The sequence below is a fragment of the Panthera onca genome, chromosome B3, assembly GCF_046562875.1.
Source record: "Panthera onca isolate mPanOnc1 chromosome B3, mPanOnc1 haplotype 2, whole genome shotgun sequence".
Lineage (NCBI taxonomy): Eukaryota > Metazoa > Chordata > Mammalia > Carnivora > Felidae > Panthera > Panthera onca.
Window position 1 is genome coordinate 50168870 of NC_138344.1, and position 19157 is coordinate 50188026.

Consider the following 19157-nt stretch of genomic DNA (forward strand, 5'->3'; position numbering starts at 1 on the left):
AAGAATAAAGTGGCACATTTAAGCCTTATCAATAATTGCATCAGGGGTACCTGGGTGGTTCAGTCAGTTGAGTGTATGACTATGGCTGAGGTCATGATCTCACAGTTCATGAGTTCAAGCCCCACATCAGTCTCTCTTGCTGTCAGCACTGAGCCCACTTTGGGTCATCTGTCTCTCTCTCTGCCCCTCCCCTGCTTGTGCACGGCATGCTCTCTCTCAAAAATAAACAAATAAACATTAAAAAATTAATAATTTTATTAAATGTAAATGATCTAATGGAACCACAAAAGGCCCCGAATAGCCAAAGTAATTTTGAAGAAGAAGACCAAAGCAGGAGGCATCACAATCCCAGACTTTAGCCTCTACTACAAAGCTGTCATCATCAAGTCAGCATGGTATTGGCATAAAAACAGACACATAGACCAATGGAATAGAATAGAAACCCCAGAACTAGACCCACAAACGTATGGCCAACTCATCTTTGACAAAGCAGGAAAGAACATCCAATGGAAAAAAGACAGTCTCTTTAACAAATGGTGCTGGGAGAACTGGACAGCAACATGCAGAAGGTTGAAACTAGACCACTTTCTCACACCATTCACAAAAATAAACTCAAAATGGATAAAGGACCTGAATGTGAGACAGGAAACCATCAAAACCTTAGAGGAGAAAGCAGGAAAAGACCTCTCTGACCTCAGCCGTAGCAATCTCTTACTCGGCACATCCCCAAAGGCAAGGGAATTAAAAGCAAAAGTGAATTACTGGGACCTTATGAAGATAAAAAGCTTCTGCACAGCAAAGGAAACAACCAACAAAACTAAAAGGCAACCAACGGAATGGGAAAAGATATTTGCAAATGACACATCGGACAAAGGGCTAGTATCCAAAATCTATAAAGAGCTCATCAAACTCCACACCCGAAAAACAAATAACCCAGTGAAGAAATGGGCAGAAAACATGAATAGACACTTCTCTACAGAAGACATCCGGATGGCCAACAGGCACATGAAAAGATGTTCAACGTCGCTCCTTATCAGGGAAATACAAATCAAAACCACACTCAGATATCACCTCACGCCAGTCAGAGTGGCCAAAATGAAGAAATCAGGAGACTATAGATGCTGGAGAGGATGTGGAGAAACGGGAACCCTCTTGCACTGTTGGTGGGAATGCAAATTGGTGCAGCCGCTCTGGAAAGCAGTGTGGAGGTTCCTCAGAAAATTAAAAATAGACCTACCCTATGACCCAGCAATAGCACTGCTAGGAATTTATCCAAGGGATACAGGAGTACTGATGCATAGGGGCACCTGTACCCCAATGTTTATAGCGGCACTCTCAACAATAGCCAAATTATGGAAAGAGCCTAAATGTCCATCAACTGATGAATGGATAAAGAAATTGTGGTTTATATACACAATGGAATACTACGTGGCAATGAGAAAAAATGAAATATGGCCTTTTGTAGCAACATGGATGGAACTGGAGAGTGTGATGCTAAGTGAAATAAGCCATACAGAGAAAGACAGATACCATATGGTTTCACTCTTATGTGGATCCTGAGAAACATAACAGAAACCCATGGGGGAGGGGAAGGAAAAAAAAAAAAAAAAAAAAAGAGGTTAGAGTGGGAGAGAGCCAAAGCATAAGAGACTGTTAAAAACTGAGAACAAACTGAGGGTTGATGGGGGGTGGGAGGGAGGGCAGGGTGGGTGATGGGTATTGAGGAGGGCACCTTTTGGGATGAGCACTGGGTGTTGTATGGAAACCAATTTGACAGTAAATTTCATATATTAAAAAAAAAAATGTAAATGATCTAAATTTATCAAATAGACAGGGCACCGAGGTTGCTCAGTTGGTTAAGCATCTGACTTGATTTCAGCTCAGGTCACAATCTCACAGTTTGTGGACTGATCCCTGTGTTGGCCTCTGCACTGACAGCACAGAGCCTACTTGGGATTCTTGTTCTCTCCCTCTCTCACTGCCCCTCCCCCATTTGTGTGCACTGTCTCTCAAAGTACATAAACTAAAAAAATAAATGTATCAAATAAAAAACTGAATAGAATGGATAAAAAACACCATGACCTAACTACATGCTTAGGAATTCAATTCAAATATAATGATAGAGGCAGGCTAAAAGTAAATAAATGGAAAAAGATATACTATACAAACGACCAAAAGAATACAGTAGTAGATAAACTAACATCTGACAACATAGACTTCAGAGCAAAAACAAAACAAAACAACACTAACAGACACACACTGTATAAGAATATAAAAGTAAATCCACCACCAGGAAGATATAACAATCTAAAAAATATTAAGAAAACGCAGAGCTTCAAAGCATGTGGGGCAAAAGCTGATGTTACTGAAAGGAAAAGTAAACAAATCCAGTTATTGTCAGAAACTTAAATCCCCACCCTACAGTGATGAGAGTAAGCAAAATATTAATACATGCAAAGGTATACCATGAATTGGAAGCCTTGAGACACCAAAATGCCAATTGTCTCCAATTATATATATATTTTTTCAAGACTTATTTTACAGTTAAGATTGTGTGGTATCAGTAGATAGAATGAAATATTGATCAATGCAACAAAATAGAGAACCCAGTTAAAGATCCACACAACTCTTTTTTTTTCCCACAAGGATGCAAAAGCAACTTACCAGAGGATAGACTTTTCAACAACAGATCCTCGAGTAACTGGATATTTACGAGCAAAAACACTATTCTCAACCTAAACCTCACATTTTATGCAAAAATTATCTCAAAATTAACCATGCATTTAAATATAAAGCATAAGATTAAAAAATCTTAACTCAGGACAACGTCTTTAAGACACACAGCTTGGAGAAGAGTTTTTAATCATGACAGAAAAAAAGAAAAGTCAATAATTTGACCTTAAAAATTTTGCTCTTGGAAAGCCCCTGTGAAAAGGATGTAAGGAAAAGCTATAAATTGGAGGAAAATATTTGCAAACCATATACTCAACAAAGAATTACTTCCCGCGATTTCTAAAGAACTCTAAAATCTCAACAGCAAACCGCCACCATACATACACAATTAAAAAATGGGCAAAAGATGTACAGACATTTCACTAAGGAGGACATATGAATGATGAACAAGTGCATCAAAAGATGGTTAGTAGCACTAGATATTCAGGATATGCAAATTGGAGGCATGATAAAATATGTCCATGCACCTATTAGAACAGTTACGTAAAAACATTGACAATACCAAAATGTAGAAAGGATGCAATAAAACCAGGTCTCTGATACATTGTCAGTAGGAATATAAAATACAGTAACTCTCAAGTAGTTTGATCATTTCTTATAGAATTAAATGTACCTCTACAATACAGCCAGCAATGTTGCTCTCAGGCATTTATCCTAAAAAAAAAAAAAAAAATGAAACATCCACACAAAAAATTACAAATGACTGTTCTTAACATCTTAATTTTGATAGCCCCAAACTGGAAACAATAAAAATGTCCCTCAAGAGGCAAAAAGTTAAACTGTGATACCTCCCTATCAAGGAATACTAATCAGCAATAAAAATATGCTAATATCCACAGCAACTTAGATCTTAAGTGTATTAATTAAAAAGAAAAAAGGTATCCAGATGAAAGATATTATATGATTACATGCATGTAAAATTATACTGTTAACAGGTTAGTGGTTACTAAGGGTGCTATGCATGGTTAAACAGGGAAGGGAGAGGTCAGAGAGAGTACAAAGGGATAGCACAGAGCATGATGGAATAGCTCTGTATTTGGATTGCAGTGACAGTTATACAATCTACACATGTGATATAATGACAGATACGTACCCACATTGTACCAGTGCCGAATTCTTGGTTTTTATATTGTGCTCTGATTATGTAACATATAACTATTGGGGGAAACTGAGTGAAGGGTACATTTGATCTCTATAGTATCTTTCAATGTCCTGTTAACCTATCATTTTTTTAATTAAGCAGTTTAAAAAATCTGCTAAAAAATGAATTGTATTTAATCAAAACTTAAAAATTCTGCTGTTCAAAACACACCATAAAAAATGAAAAGAAACAAACTGAAAAATGAAAAAGGCACAAACTGAGCAAAAACACTAAAATGTGAGGGGCGCCTGGGTGGCTCAGTTGGTTTGGCGACCTACTTCGGCTAGGTCATGATCTCACGGTTTGTGGTTTCAAGCCCTGCATCAGGCTCTGTGCTGACAGCTCAGAGCCCGGAGCCTACTTCTGATTCTGTGTCTCCCTCGCTCTCTGCCCCTCCCCCACTCATGCTCTGTCTCTGTCTCAGAAATAAACATTAAAAAATTTAAAAAAAAACATTACAATATGAATTTCATTTATACATATATATGCACTTATACATATACATATGTACATACGTACACATATCATTATAAAAGTATACTGTATTTATAAAATTGTAACTAAAATATTAAGTAGAAACCCAATTTAAAGTTGGACCAAAAATCTGAACAGATACTTCACACACAAAAATGCATTAACAGTCAAAAAGTACAATAAAGATGCTTGTCATCATTAGTAATTGGGGAAATAAAACTTAAAACCACAATTAGATACTATGACTTTTACTGCAAAATGGTTGAAATTAAAGACTGACAATAACAAGTGTCGGTAAGTATGTGAAGCAACTCAAACCTGCTACCCTAAGAATGTAAAATGCTATGATCACATTGGAAATCAGGTAGTTATTTCTTAAAAATTTAAATATAGTGCATCCAAACCTAAATGTAAACAAACTGAAAAAAATATATATATATACACACAAATATATATATGCACACATATATATACATATACACACATATACATATATACATACATATATACATATATATGTGTGGTGTGTTATATTATTCTATTTATATATTGTCATAAGACACAGAAAGCATAAATTATCAAGAATAGGAAAATACATGTATCACATTGGAAGTAAAGAAACAACAACAGAACAGGAAAATACATTTCCAACATACAACAGAGGATTAGCTTGGCCTCCATTGAAGAATTTGAAGAAAAACAACCCAGTAGAAAAACTGCATGTTGAAACGCATTTCCTAACAGGAAATTAACATAGGAAAAGGTGCTCAAACTCTTCAACTATGAGCATTGTTCAAGTTAATATTAAGCACTGATATATCACTTCACAACCACTGGAATGGAAAAGAAAATGAAATATCTCAGACTGTCATGTTGTTATGGACTGAAACTTTCAAGAAGTACTGGGTTAAAAATTTATACAACCACTTTTGAAAATGAAATCGCAGTTTCTAGGGAGGTTGAAATTTGCTCACCCTATTGCCCAACAAATCTTTTAGGTATGTGACATGAACAAACTCTTACACTTAGGTAGCAGATTGCATATTAAAAGATGTTTACTACAGTATTTGTAATAGGAAAAAATATTACATAGTATTCCCTATTAGAGAATTTTGATATGTTTATATGGTCAAATACATTAAAATGAATTAATTAGATCAATTGGCATCAATGCGAGTTGTTTTAAGAACATAACATGGAGTTTAAAAAGTTGCAGAATCATCTAGTATGGGGCGCTCGCTTTGTCAGCACATATACTAAAATTGGAATGATACAGACAAGATTAGCATGGCCCCTGCTGAGGATGACAGAATTATCTAAAATGGCATCATTTTATTATATTAAGGGATAGGAAAACTTTAACATATACTGGAAGAGTACATAAGATTTTTTACAGTGATTGTCCCTAGGGAATGAAGGAATGGTGACTAGAGAGTGAAATAACCTTCAAAGAGGAGCAGTAGCTCCTTTTACGTCTCCCTGTGTACTAGCAAACATTCCTCTCTGCCTTCCATAACTGGCCCTATGTTCCCTCAAATATTCTTTGGTTTTTCCATTTACCAAATCTTACCATACTTTGATGATATCCCATCCATTACCCATGGGGTAAAGCAGACTATAGAGCAAATAATATGGAAATATAATTGCTTGTTGGGATCATAGGATCTCAGAACAAAAGGCTTTTAGAGAATCATGTTTCCTAGTGGGCTTCAAACTGTGTTATGAAAAGCGCTGGAGTTCCGACAGAGGCTTCACTGGGCAAGGAAGGGCTTGGCAGGTAGGACTCTGCACCCACTGCCTCTGATTGAAGAACAGCAATACTGACTTTATCTGCTTTATAACTAGGTTCTAAAGATTTTGTTTCCAAAAACAGTTCTCTTAAAAAAGCATATGAAAACCACTGAGTTTAGGTGTTATTTTTTCCAAGAAAATAATAAGTTAATGTCATTTCCTAGCAAGGTTACACAACTCTTCTATGTTCAACAGATTTGATGTTTATGGAACCCTTGTTACAATGGGAAACTGTTAAGGTATGTGGGAACCTTTCGTTTCTAATATCTACCTCATCATATATAAACAGAAGGATGCTTTTCCAAGTGTCAAGTCAGGAATGAAATACTTATGTTTAATTTACCAACACAGCAATTCTGAAATAAATTCAGGGAGAGAGGGGAAGGTAGAATTCACTCCCTCAAATTTTGCAGTGCGCATCACACCCTGCTCTTTCGGCATGAAGAAAAAGATTCATCATCAACTGTCTTGGGCAGAACTTTTTGATGCATTTAACCTAGTGATATCCCTGTAAGTAAGCATTATGTGTTAAAAACATGCAATAGGGTGTGAGCTTTCAGAAAGCAACTGTTTAATATGAAATTGCAGGAGAAAGAACTAAGTCATCAGCTTTCCATCCCTGCCCATTAGTTTGGTAACCTCTACTGAAAGTCATTCATGAAGTTAATAAATTCTCTTCAAGGAATCACTAAAAAGGGGGTAATTATATTAAGGCACCAAAGTTCCTGAGCAAGAAAATTCACAACAAAACAACTTTGATCTTTGCTCCAGGCTCTGCTTAATGGTCCAGAAAACTAATAATCATTAATTTTCACAAAAGATGTCATATGGCTAGAGCTATAATGTTAAAATAATATTCAATTATATTTTTCTATCAAGTTAAAGCCCTTTTAATCATTTGGAAACCAATTACCACAAAATGCATTATTTTATTCTTGTAAAATCTTCCCTCCTAGTCTTCAAAATACGACAGCAATTTCACTTCCCAGGATACACACTGAGAACACAGAAGTTGATTTTGCATTCAGGTCTCATTTGACCTAACAAATAGAATAATAACACTTTTTTCTACTCCTCCTGGTATGGAATTTTTGCAAAGTACTATTTGCCTCTCGCACAATTTCTGAGATTCATAATTATCTACTAATACTTCTACTTTAAACAGAAGACCTGCAACCATACTTAGAACTGATGTTTATATCAGACCTCTTCTTGATTGCTAATGCCTAAGGAAGAAGGGATAGCCACAAAGCAGAGTGACTTTGATAGGGAAGAGTTGTCACATTCTGTCTTAACAGATATGTCAGGGGGAGAAGGAATATTCACCCAAAGTATCTCCATCCCCATCCCTGCAACTTACAATCCACATTATTTCATGAATCTACCTGTTATCAAGGAGTGCCTGTGCACACAGAGCTCATGAGGTATGGATTATGCTGAGTGAAGATTAAATACAAAATTATTTCTCTTAGAAAATATAGTTTGTAAAAGTTTTGTCATTGCTGGCACAGAAGTTGAGATTCTTAACTTTCAGTTTTCTAAATTGTTAGCTGGAGGCTGAGACAGCCATACATGGAAAACATTTTTAATCCTAGGAAACATCTGTCAATACAGAGGTACAGAAGATAGAAAAGGTGTCTGGGGTATCCCCATAAACATATGGAGAGGAGAGTAATCGCACTCCAGGTAAAGAACTGGAGGCTTGCACCCATATTCCAGGTTCTGACTCAGGCCAGGTATCCGAATTCCTCCCAGCCGAATATATAAAAGCAAACCACCCCAGGATCCACATGGAATGCTTCTTCTTCTGAATTTGCTGAGGAGTGTCTCTATCTACAGAGTTACTTAAGTCTGTAGTATTCCCCATAGCAGACTCATTCTTCTGTAATCACTAAGTCAAACTAGGAAAAGAAATCCAGCTGACTGTATTTTTACCTCTTCAATCTACTAACCCTAGTTTTTAGTCGAAATAGAAATGGAGAGAAAACAAGTTGCAACTAAGTGAAAGGCAAGCCGCTTTTATCATCAATAATTTTTACCTAGCTTTGAAGGTAAATCTATATTCTAAGGGGGGAAAGAGGAAATTTGGTTTAATTTGAGACCTGATATCAAATCTACTACAGTACTATGACTGTTAATACTAGATAACTTTTTCTTGACCTACATCGTTTGAGATTTTAAATTAAAGGATTTACTAAAACACATTTTTGTAGAAATAACAGAAAAACTATTGTCAAACCATTATCATAAAAAATTTGTTACAGAACCAAAAACCAAAGATGCTTGAAAAATCATCTCTGAAGTTTATTCTACTGTCTTACAATGTGTGGGATCATACACACACACACACACACACACACACACACACACACACACACAGAGTTACAGAAACCATGTTTCTTTTACTTATAGCAGTTTTCAGTAACTTAGTATAAAGGACTAAAATTTCAATCTTCTCAAGACTCAACTCACATCTTCTAATGGGAAGTTTCATTACAAACAACGTTTTGCTCTTTTTATGTAATCCTAGAATGAAAATAAAGAAGTCTTTATGATCTAATCTATTCTCATGTTTCCTTAAAAGTGGACAGCAAAACCATCCCAAAGTAATGGGAATAAGGCTATTTAATATAAAAGCTTGAGAGAAGACTACTTCCCTTAAGTGTTGTATATCACTCTAATACCCTTTAAGTGTTGGGTTCTCATTCTGTAGGCAAGCAGTGCCATTGAAAGCCAATTCTGCTTCAATTCTCAGCCTGTTTCCAAAGTTGGAGTAACACCATAAATTTTAAAGACTGCCTTATTTTACTGCCTCTCTGCAGATTGTGAGCTCCTTCAGAAATGGGAACCAGGTGATCATCTTTATGACCAACTCTACATTCTAACTCCATGCCTGGCACATCCTTATGTGTATCAAGCAATACATGTAAGTATGGCAAGTATGTCAGAAATCAAGTTAAACTGGCTTAGAAATGTTTATATTGATATTTGAATGATTATCATTTAAAATACAAGTTCTTTTTTGTTAAAGCCTTCCCCTACCCTTGTACTAGGTAGTCCTTAGTTTCAGCTTTATTCTGTTCAATTACTGGTATATTACAAAACTAAAAATCCAACAATGGCTTAGGCATTTAATTGTGATATTAGAAGTACTTAAAAAAGGAAACTGTCAAAAATATTAGTCACAATTTTCATACCAATAAAAATAGTCATGTTAGTAAGATATTTGTTAACTTTCTGACTTTTTTCAAAAAATACATATTTTATTTCAACATAGCTAGTTGATGTCTACTGCATACTAACCTGTGAACCTACCTTGGAGAATTTATTCTTCCAGGAATGCAACATCATTCTAAAATTATCTTTCATTATACAGTAAATGAGCAAAAAAAGCAAGGAAAGTAATTTTTTTTAATCTTTTTTTTTTTTTATCTTGCCTGACTGCCACTGTCAGCACCACCCTTGATTGAACATTCTTTACTGTCTAATTGCCGTTAAACACATGTTGGGGTACGTTATCAAAAAACCATGAATGCTGCAACATGAATGTTGCACTCAGAGGCTCCTAACACTCTTCCCTGTCCTTAGAATGTGGGTTCCACTTCCCTTTCCCACTCCCTGAGGCCACTCCAAGGACATAGCCTTCAGATGGTGATGTGGTGTTGAAAACACCTGTATCGTATACATGACTGAGCACAGTTTTTAGGGCCTCTTTATAAACTTTTAAGATTTGAGGGTGGATGTGGGAATCCATTTGTCTTGCTACCACACAAGACAAACCTCCTATGTAAGTTCCTTTTGTTTATTCAAACTCCCACCTACCAATCTGGAGTTGCTTGCCTCTTTCTTCAGTCTCTCCCTGCCCTGAATACAGGGGCCAGTTTCAGATTAAATCAGTGAAGTTCCCAACTGGGTTGCTAACCAATAGCACACAGGCTGATTGAACATTCTGGCCAGCCTAACCCAGAGTCATATGGCAGTTATCTATAAAATGTCTTTTCACAGGATGAATGGAAGAAAAGAATGACTGGAGAATGAAATTTGTTGGGTAAGAAAATACGAGGACATATCACATAAAACAGAAAGGATTAACTTCATTTGTAAGGATAAAGGATGATTTTTCTGTTAAAACTAAGGAAGAGAAAAAATGTGTGTGACATGATGCTTACATGCTACTTTTATTCTAAGAAAGCTCATTACATGCCATTCTGTATGAACTTTCAAATCTCAAACACTTCAGCAGAAAACCTGAAAATATTTTTACTTAATGTATTTTTCAAGGGTTAGAAGAGTTTAGGTGGTCGTTGGAGGTATTTCAAGTTCTTGTTTTAACATTTATTCAGTTCCAAATGATTTGAGGACCAATAATAATTCATTTTTATAGGAAAGGAAATTATCCACTCTGACAAATCTAAATTCTAGGCTTCAGATCCTGCTCTCAATATATCATCTCCTAGTTCTATAAACATGAATCTCAGAGGTCTCATAATTCTTTCTCATTTCAAATGAAAGCCAAATGCTTCTGAAATGGATTCACTACATTACTTATAACTGCTGAGTCAAGGGAACTGAAAATACTGCTATACCAACAAATAGAATTATTATAGCTCACTACAACTACACTATGAAGGATAACTCAAATGCAATGACTGCGGCATGTGCTAAAGAACAAAGTATCTACCTGGTGATCATCTCTACTTTGGTGAGTCCCAGGCATCTCAAATTCAAGTTTAAAAACAGAACTAATCTATTTTTCTGCTAATGTTACTCCTGCATTCTCTTTGCATAAAAGATGATAATGGATTTCATCCAGTCATGCAAGTCAAAAGCCTTGAAGTCATCCTCAACTTTCTATTCCTTTTATTCCTTTCACCCCCAAATTCAACTAGTCACCGAATCAGGTTGAATCATCTCCTAATTTCCTTTTCACATTCACACTCTTCCACCCAATCTTATCACTGCCATAGTTCAGATTCTCATGATTTCTTCAACAGTCAGTATAGTTTTCCTGCCTCTAGATTTTCTTAACAAACTGGTATATGTGTCTTTTGTCATTTGTAGAAGGTGTTGTTTGATTTAAAGCTCTTTCTTAATCACATGAGGGCTTTATAATACAACACTGAACTTGTGTTTAAAAATGAATTGGCCAAAAACGTGGATCTCTTCTGCCTTTTGTCAATTCACTAAAAGTGACAATAAATGATTAAAACACATAAAACCTTCAGAATGAAAGCAGCAACGTGAAAGAAAACAAAGAAACTAAACTTACCCTGAAAAACCCTTCACAGATTCCAGACTGTAAAGCAACAGGGGTGGGCAAGCAACATAGACCAAGAGAAAGGAGCTGAAAACAAGAGAATAATTGCCCATCCGAATACAGTATTTGGATCCCTAGGTCCTGTTCACCACCATGCACAGTCAAGCTGTCTCTGCCTCAGGAATGAGATTCAAGATTTATCCTCATGAGACATTAAATTTGAGACGTATGGATCCAGAAACTCCTGGTAAACTATAGGAATGAGATAAAAACAGGAAACTTATATAAAATCCTATATATGAACTACTGAACTATCAGACTCCCCTGCTCAATCTACTCCTAGAGCCACAAAAGCAGGCATATGTTTCTCAGAGCTAGAACCTTTCTCTGGGCAAAGTAAATAGTCTTAGAAAGAAGACTCCACAAAGTGACATTTGCAACACTTTTCAGACACACACACACCAGTGAAAGTTCAGCCTTGCCACCATACTACCCTGTATTGTAACCCAGCAGTTATCAAACCCCACCCAAGTAAACAAAGCTTACAGTCATCTTCCAGTGCCTCATTCTTACATATAAGCCAATATAAAATGATTAGGAGGCAATAAAGAACAAACAGTTAATAGAAAAACAGACACGAATAAACCAAAAGAGGAACACAAACAAACCAAAAGAGGAGCACAAATGATCCATAGTCAATATACGGAAAAGGCAGAAAGTATAACTTAAACTGCAAATATAACTTCTTTAGAGAGATAAGCAACTATATGGCATCATAAAATAAAAATAAAATGCTATAAAATGCTATAAAAATAACTATCAGAAAGAACTCTTGTATATTAAAATATGATAGCTTAAACACAACTATTCAATTAAAGTGTTGAGAAATGTAGGTTAGAAAAATTCTCATAAGTCAGAACAGGAAGAAAAAGCCAAGGAAAAGATAAGAAACCTAAAGACCAATTCTAGACGTCCACTCTCAAGTTTAAAAAATTCCTTAGAGAACAAAGAAATTTGTCAACAAAAAATCAATCCAAAAACTCGAAAAAAAAAGTTCCTACAGACAAAAACATTTTCAAATATGAATATGCTCCCTCTCCTCCCCCTTCCCCCAAAAGGTAAAAAAAGTGATTCCAAAAATAAATAGAATCCAGGCAGTATATGAGAAAAATAAAGGGAATTCCCAGGATGGTTGCCAATAGAAATCCTAAGAAGAGTGATCAAACAGAGATGCACAGCAATGAGCCCAGGACCAGTAATATTGATAGTTGTCTAATAGATATAATGGTGCATGTAGGGAAGAAATGATTGAGGCACGGAAATTTAAGCCAATAAATGAACAAGGTGATTGATAACTCTAGGTAAAATGAAAGATGTTCAAGTAAGTAAATTTAATAGAAGGATTCACTTGGGTTTGTGGCAAAAACTATGTTCATATTATAGTAAACATAAATGAGAACTATTTTAATAAAGATGTGAAATATACAGCAATAGGAGGGTGAATAGAGGAGAAATATGTTGAAGAGTTTAATACATATCTACTATAAAATCTATTAGATGGTTACGAATATTGAGAACTATGAGATAGCATTATAAGCCATTATTTTGATACGTGGAAGCCAAGATACTTTTGAGAAGTTGCTATGAAGTAACGTTCTTAGAAGAAAAGAGAGAAGTAAGGCCTATTGTAATTTCATTAAACGTCTTTTAGATCACAGATTAAAACAATACATTCTTGAGCTCTGTATTGATGGAGAAGGAGAAAAGTGCCCACATCCTTTCAGGACTCTTGGTCATTTGGGCATGACACAAATTCAGTGGGAGAAGAAAGAGGAAAATCTCCTGGATCTCTGCAGGATTAATTTATTTAAAATAGATAACAGAAAAATACTCAACATGTAAAATTCTTGAAGAAAATGAAGGAAACCCATGTTGATGCCAACAGCTTAGGCAGACCACCCTTCACAAGATGTACCAGAGGAGGCAGAAGAAAGTCCCCAACCTTCCCAAGAAGGTGTAAGCCAGGAAGAAAAAGGAAATGTCAAAGGAGCTAACCCAACCTGGTCATGGCTTTGAAGAAGACACTCCCATAAGGCATTTGGACCCTGAAGAAATGATAAGAGGAATAGAGGAGTTGGAAAGGCTTAGAGAAGAGTTAAGAAGAGTAAGAAACAAGTTTGTGATGATGCATTGGAAGCAAAGACATTCACGCCGTCATCCTTATCCTGTGTGCTTTAGGCCTTGATTTTTTTTTTTTTTTTTGGTCTGATATTAAAATCTGGTCCCTGTTTTCTTTCTGTTAGCATTTTAGCATTTTCTGACGTATCTTTGACCTTCGGTTTGCTTTTAATCATCTGGTGAATTTATTTTTTTAGGTGGCTTCCTTGTTACCAGCATCTCACTAGATTTTGTATTTTGACCCATTTTCCCAGTCTGTTTTTTGAATGGAAAGTTTCACACATATGCAAGAAAAGATGTTCATTCTACATTGTAAAGTAAAACATAACAGGTTACAAAGCAGTATGTTTATTATCAGCTCACATATGTAGGATTAAATCCTACACTGTGTGTGTACATGCACGTCTGTATACATACATACATAAAAATTTAACTACTTATTTCTGTGTGGTATTAGTTTCCTTTTTGCTTATACGTATTTTTTTCATGAATATATGTCACACACACACACAAAGAGTTAAAGTTCTGTAAGAGCCAAATAATGTGCAACCAGCTTCTAAGGGCAATAGGGGCACCTAAAATCATGATGGAGTAACTATTTAAAAAATGTAAAACTCAAATTACCTCTGGATCTCTTAGCCAGAGGAATAAAACTGACATTACAGGGGGGAAAAGGAATACATTCTCTTAATATGTAATTTTAATGATAAATTAGGTCAATTTTGTTTAATGATGAATTCTTCAACCAGTATTTTTACCTTCCTAACAAATTTCCACCATTTGTGAGCAGAGACAACATCTTACATGTTTCCCGTGTAGCTGATATTTCCAGTATTCTTCATTCCTTTGTGTGGATTTCTATTTCTGTCTGGTATGATTTTGCTGCTTCCTGAGAGAGTCCCCTTAACATTTCTTGGAATGAGGTCTGCTAAGATCTTTTATGCTCTAGCCACTTTTAAGATTTTTTTTCAAGAGGTATATAAAAACTAACTTAAGTGTAATCATAAAAGACCCCAAATAACCAATTCAACCCTGAAAAATAAGATATCAAGCTATTATCATAACGCTAGAGTAATCAAAAAAAGTATGGTACTGGCATAAGCACAAATAGACTGATAGAACAGTATCAAAAACCCAGAAATAAACCCATGCATATATGGTCAATATTAGTTGACCATATACAACAAGAAAGCCAAGAATACTTAATGGGGAAGACAGTTTCTTCAATAAATGGTGCTGGAAAAATGGGATATTCACATGTAAGACAATGAAACTAGACCCCTATCATATACCACCCACAAAAATGATCTCAAAAGTCATTAAAGACTTAAATGTAAGACCAGAAACCATAAAATATCTAAAATAAAACAAAAGAATAAAGCTCCTTGACATGGTTCTTGGCAAGGCTTTTTTTGGATAGGACACTCAAAGCACAAGTAACCAAATATACATCAAACTGAAAAGCTTTTACACTAAGAAACTTATCAACAAAATGAAAAGACAACCTAGGGAATGTGAGAAAATATTTGCTAACAATTTATCTGATAAAGGGTAAGGGTTAATATCCAAAATACATTAAAAAAAAAAACCTCCTACATCTCAATAGCAAAAAAATCCAATCCAATTTAAAAATGGACAAATGGAATCAAGATGATGGAGAGGGAGGATACTGAGCTCACAGGGACACACTAAAACCTAAAATTACACATAGAACTAGCTCTGAGAACAAATGAAGACTAGCAAAACAGATTAAACACAATTAAGGATATAAAGAAAACATCACACTGAAACGGGCAGAAGGGGCAAAGACAGTTTTGCCAGGACCCATACCTCTGGTGTGACAACCTACTATGAAGTTTGAAAGTCAAAAGTAGTAAAAATCATCCAGATGTATAATAGTTAAGGGATGCACAAAATAATATATAAAATATGACAACAAAATTGTAAAGCATGGCAGGGGGGTGGTAAAAACAGTGCTTTTAGAATGCACTTTGACTTAAGCAACCATCAACTTGTAATAGACTGCTATATATAGGATATTACATATAAACCTCACGATGACCGCAAACCAAATACCAGTAATAAATACACAAAAACATGAAGAGAAAGGAGTACAAAAATAACAATATGTCACTAAATTATGAGAGGAGAGGAAGAAACAGAACTACAAAAACAATCAGGACATAATCAACAAAATGGCATTAAGTATGTATCTATTAATAACTACTTTAGATGGAAATGGACTAAATGTTCCCATCAAAAGACACAGAGTAGCTTAATTATAAAAAAAAAAGACCCATTTATGCTGCCTAAAAGAGATTCACTTCAGATCTAAGGACACATACAGAATGAAAGTAAAGATATGAAAAAAGTTATGGAAACCTAAAGAAAGCTGAAGCAGTTATACACATGACAGAACAGACTTTAAAACAAAGACTAATTGGGGTGCCTGGGTGGCTTGGTCGGTTAAGCGTCGGGCTTCAGCACAGGTCATGATCTTATGGTCCGTGAGTTCGAGCCCTGCATTGGGCTCTGTGCTGACAGCTCAGAGCCTGGAGCCTGTTTCAGATTCTGTGTCTCCCTCTCTCTCTGACCCTCCCCCGTTCATGCTCTGTCTCTCTCTGTCTCAAAAATAAATAAACGTTAAAAAAATAAAAAATAAAAAAAATAAAACAAAGACTAATAAGAAACAAGAAGTGCATTACTAATGATCAATCAATCCAAGAAGATATAACACACAATTATCTATGTACACAACATAGGAAAATATAAATACATAAAGAAAATATTCACATAAGGAGAAATGGACAGGGACACCTGGGTGGCTCAGTCAGCTGAGTGTCCAACTTTGGCTCGGGTCATGATCTCACAGTAAGTGGGTTCAAGTCCTGCACCAGGCTCTGTGCTAACAGTTCAGAGCCTGGAGCATGCTTCAGAATCTCTCTCCCTCTCATTTTGCCCCTCACCTGCTCATGCTCTGTCTCTCTCAAAAATTAATAAACGTTAAATTTAAAAAAAAAAGAGAGAGAGAAATGGGCAGTAAAGAATAGTTGGGGACTTTAGCACCTACTTCCACCAATGGATAGATCATCCAGACATAAAATCAGTAAACAGTGGACTTCAATGACACAGTAAACTAGATGGACTCAATATGTACAGAACATTGCATCCAAAAACAGCAGGATACACATTCTTTCAAGTGTACATGTGACATTCTCCAGGATAGATCATGTTAGGCCACAGAAGAGATCTTGATAAATTGAAGAAAACTAAACTCACATCAGGCATCTTTTCTGACTATAATGATATGAAAGTAGGAGTCTCTTACAAGAAAAATAAAAGCTAGGAAACTCATGAAGGATAAACAACATACTATGAAACACCCACTAAGTCAAAGACATCAAACATTAAATCAAAAATACTGAGACAAATGAAAATGAGAACACAACTGTCCAAAATCTATGGGACTCAGCAAAAGTAGTTCTAAGAGCTTATAGTGTTACACACGATTACCTCAAGAAACAAGAAAAATCTCAATCTACTGTTACACCTTAAGGAACCAGAAAAAGAGCAAAAAAATCTGAAGTTAGTAAAAGAAAATAACAAAGATCAGATCAGAAATGAAATAGAGACTAAAAGAAAATGCAAGTATCAATAAAACAAAAAGAGGTTTTTACTTTTGAAAACAAAATTGACAAACTTATAGCCAGACTCATCAAAATAAGAAAGGTCTCAAATTAATAAAATCAAAACTGAAAAAATTTAAAACTGATACCACAGAAATACAAAGGGTAATAAAATACTACTACAATTGTATGTCAACCAATGGGACAACCTAGAAGCGAATAAATTCCTAGAAACATATGGTCTTCCAAGAACGAATCAAAAACAGAGTCTGAACAAAATGATTAATAATAAAATTGAATCAGTAATCCAAAAACTACCAGAAGTCCAGGACCAGGTGGCTTCATAGATACATTTTTTAAACAATTAACATATATACTTCTTAAACTATTCCAAAAATGTCAAGAGGAATTAACACTTCTAAACTCATTCTATGAGATGAGCATTACCCTGATACCAAAACCAGACAAAGACACCATAAGGAAGAAAAAAGAAAATAAAGAAAATTATAGGTCAATACATCTTATGAACACTAATGTAAAAATCTTCAAGATATTAGCAAACTAAATTCAAAAATACATTAAAAGAATCATACACCATGATCAAGTGGGACTTATTCCAGGGATGCAAAGATGGTTCGATATCTAGAAGTCAATCAATAAGATAGACCACATTAACAAAGAGGAAGATTAATATCATTGTGTCAACAGATGCAGAAAAAATCCGTTAAAATTTCACATCCATTTATGCTAAAAATGAATACCCAGAAATAAATTTAAGGAGGTACAAGTTCTGAAAACTATAAGACAGTGATGAAAGATTGAAGACAACTCAAATAAACAGTTGGATATACCATGTTCATAGGTTACAAGATCATTAAAATTTCCATACTACCCAAAGCAATCTAAAGACTCATACATTCCCTATCAAAATACCAATGGCATTTTCCACAGAACCAGAATAATTCTAAGATTTGTATAAAGCCCCAACAGGTCCTGAATAGCAAAGTAATCTTGAAAAAGAAGAACAAAGCTAAAGGTGTCATGCTCCCTGATTTCAAACCCTAATACAAAATACAGTAATCAAAACAGTATGGTAGTGACACAAAAATAGACACACAGATCAATAAAGCAAAAGAAAAAGCCCTGAAAGAAACCTATGCTTATACGGTCAATTAATCTTTATAAAGGAAGAACATAAAAAAGAAGGAAAGCTTACCATTAACAACAACATAGTGTAGTGCTAAGTAAAATAGGTCAGAACAAGATAAATGTGTTATGACTTGACTTGTGTGTGGAATCTACAAAAGAAACAAACCAAACCTTAAATATACTCATAAATACAAAAAATAATCTGGTGGTTGCCAAAAGGGAGGGTGGTGGAAGTCTGAGAAAAATAGGAGAAAGGGATTAAAAGGTACAAAATTCCAGTTATAAAATAAAAGGAACATAAGGAATTTAGTTAATATATAACAACTATGTATGTTGACAAATGGTAACTAGATTTACCCTGGTAAATAATTCATAATGTATATAAATGTTGAATTTCTATTCTTTACACCTGAAATACAGTTATTGTGTATGTCAACTATACTTAAGAAAAAAAGATTAAAGGACCTGAAAAGATTTTTTTTCCAAAGACGATATACAGATGGCTAACAGGTACATCAAGAGGTGTTCAACATCACTAACCATTAGGGAAATGCAAATCAAAATCCTAACGAGGTATTACCTCACATCTTTTATAATGGGTAACAAAAAGATAAGAGATAGCCAACACCGGTGACAATATGGAGGAAGAAGAACCCTTGTGTACTGTTGGGAAGGGATGTAAATTTGAACAGCCACCATGGAAAACATACGGAAGTTACTCAAAAAATAAAAATAGAGCTACCATATGACCTAGAAATTTCACTCCTGGGAATATTTCCAAAGGAAATGGAAATACTATGTTGAAAAG

The 19157-nt window shown here is 35.2% G+C and overlaps 1 protein-coding gene and 1 non-coding gene across 4 annotated transcripts in view; one reads left to right on the forward strand and one right to left on the reverse strand.

Moving 5' to 3' along the window:
• Positions 1 to 19157, reverse strand: part of UNC13C (unc-13 homolog C) — a 612857-nt gene that overhangs the window by 473275 nt on the left and 120425 nt on the right. The gene's annotated exons all lie outside the window — the stretch shown is intronic.
• On the forward strand, positions 5581 to 5685 carry LOC132670511 (U6 spliceosomal RNA). Its single transcript, XR_009606747.1, has one exon. It is a non-coding gene; the product is annotated as a U6 spliceosomal RNA (small nuclear RNA).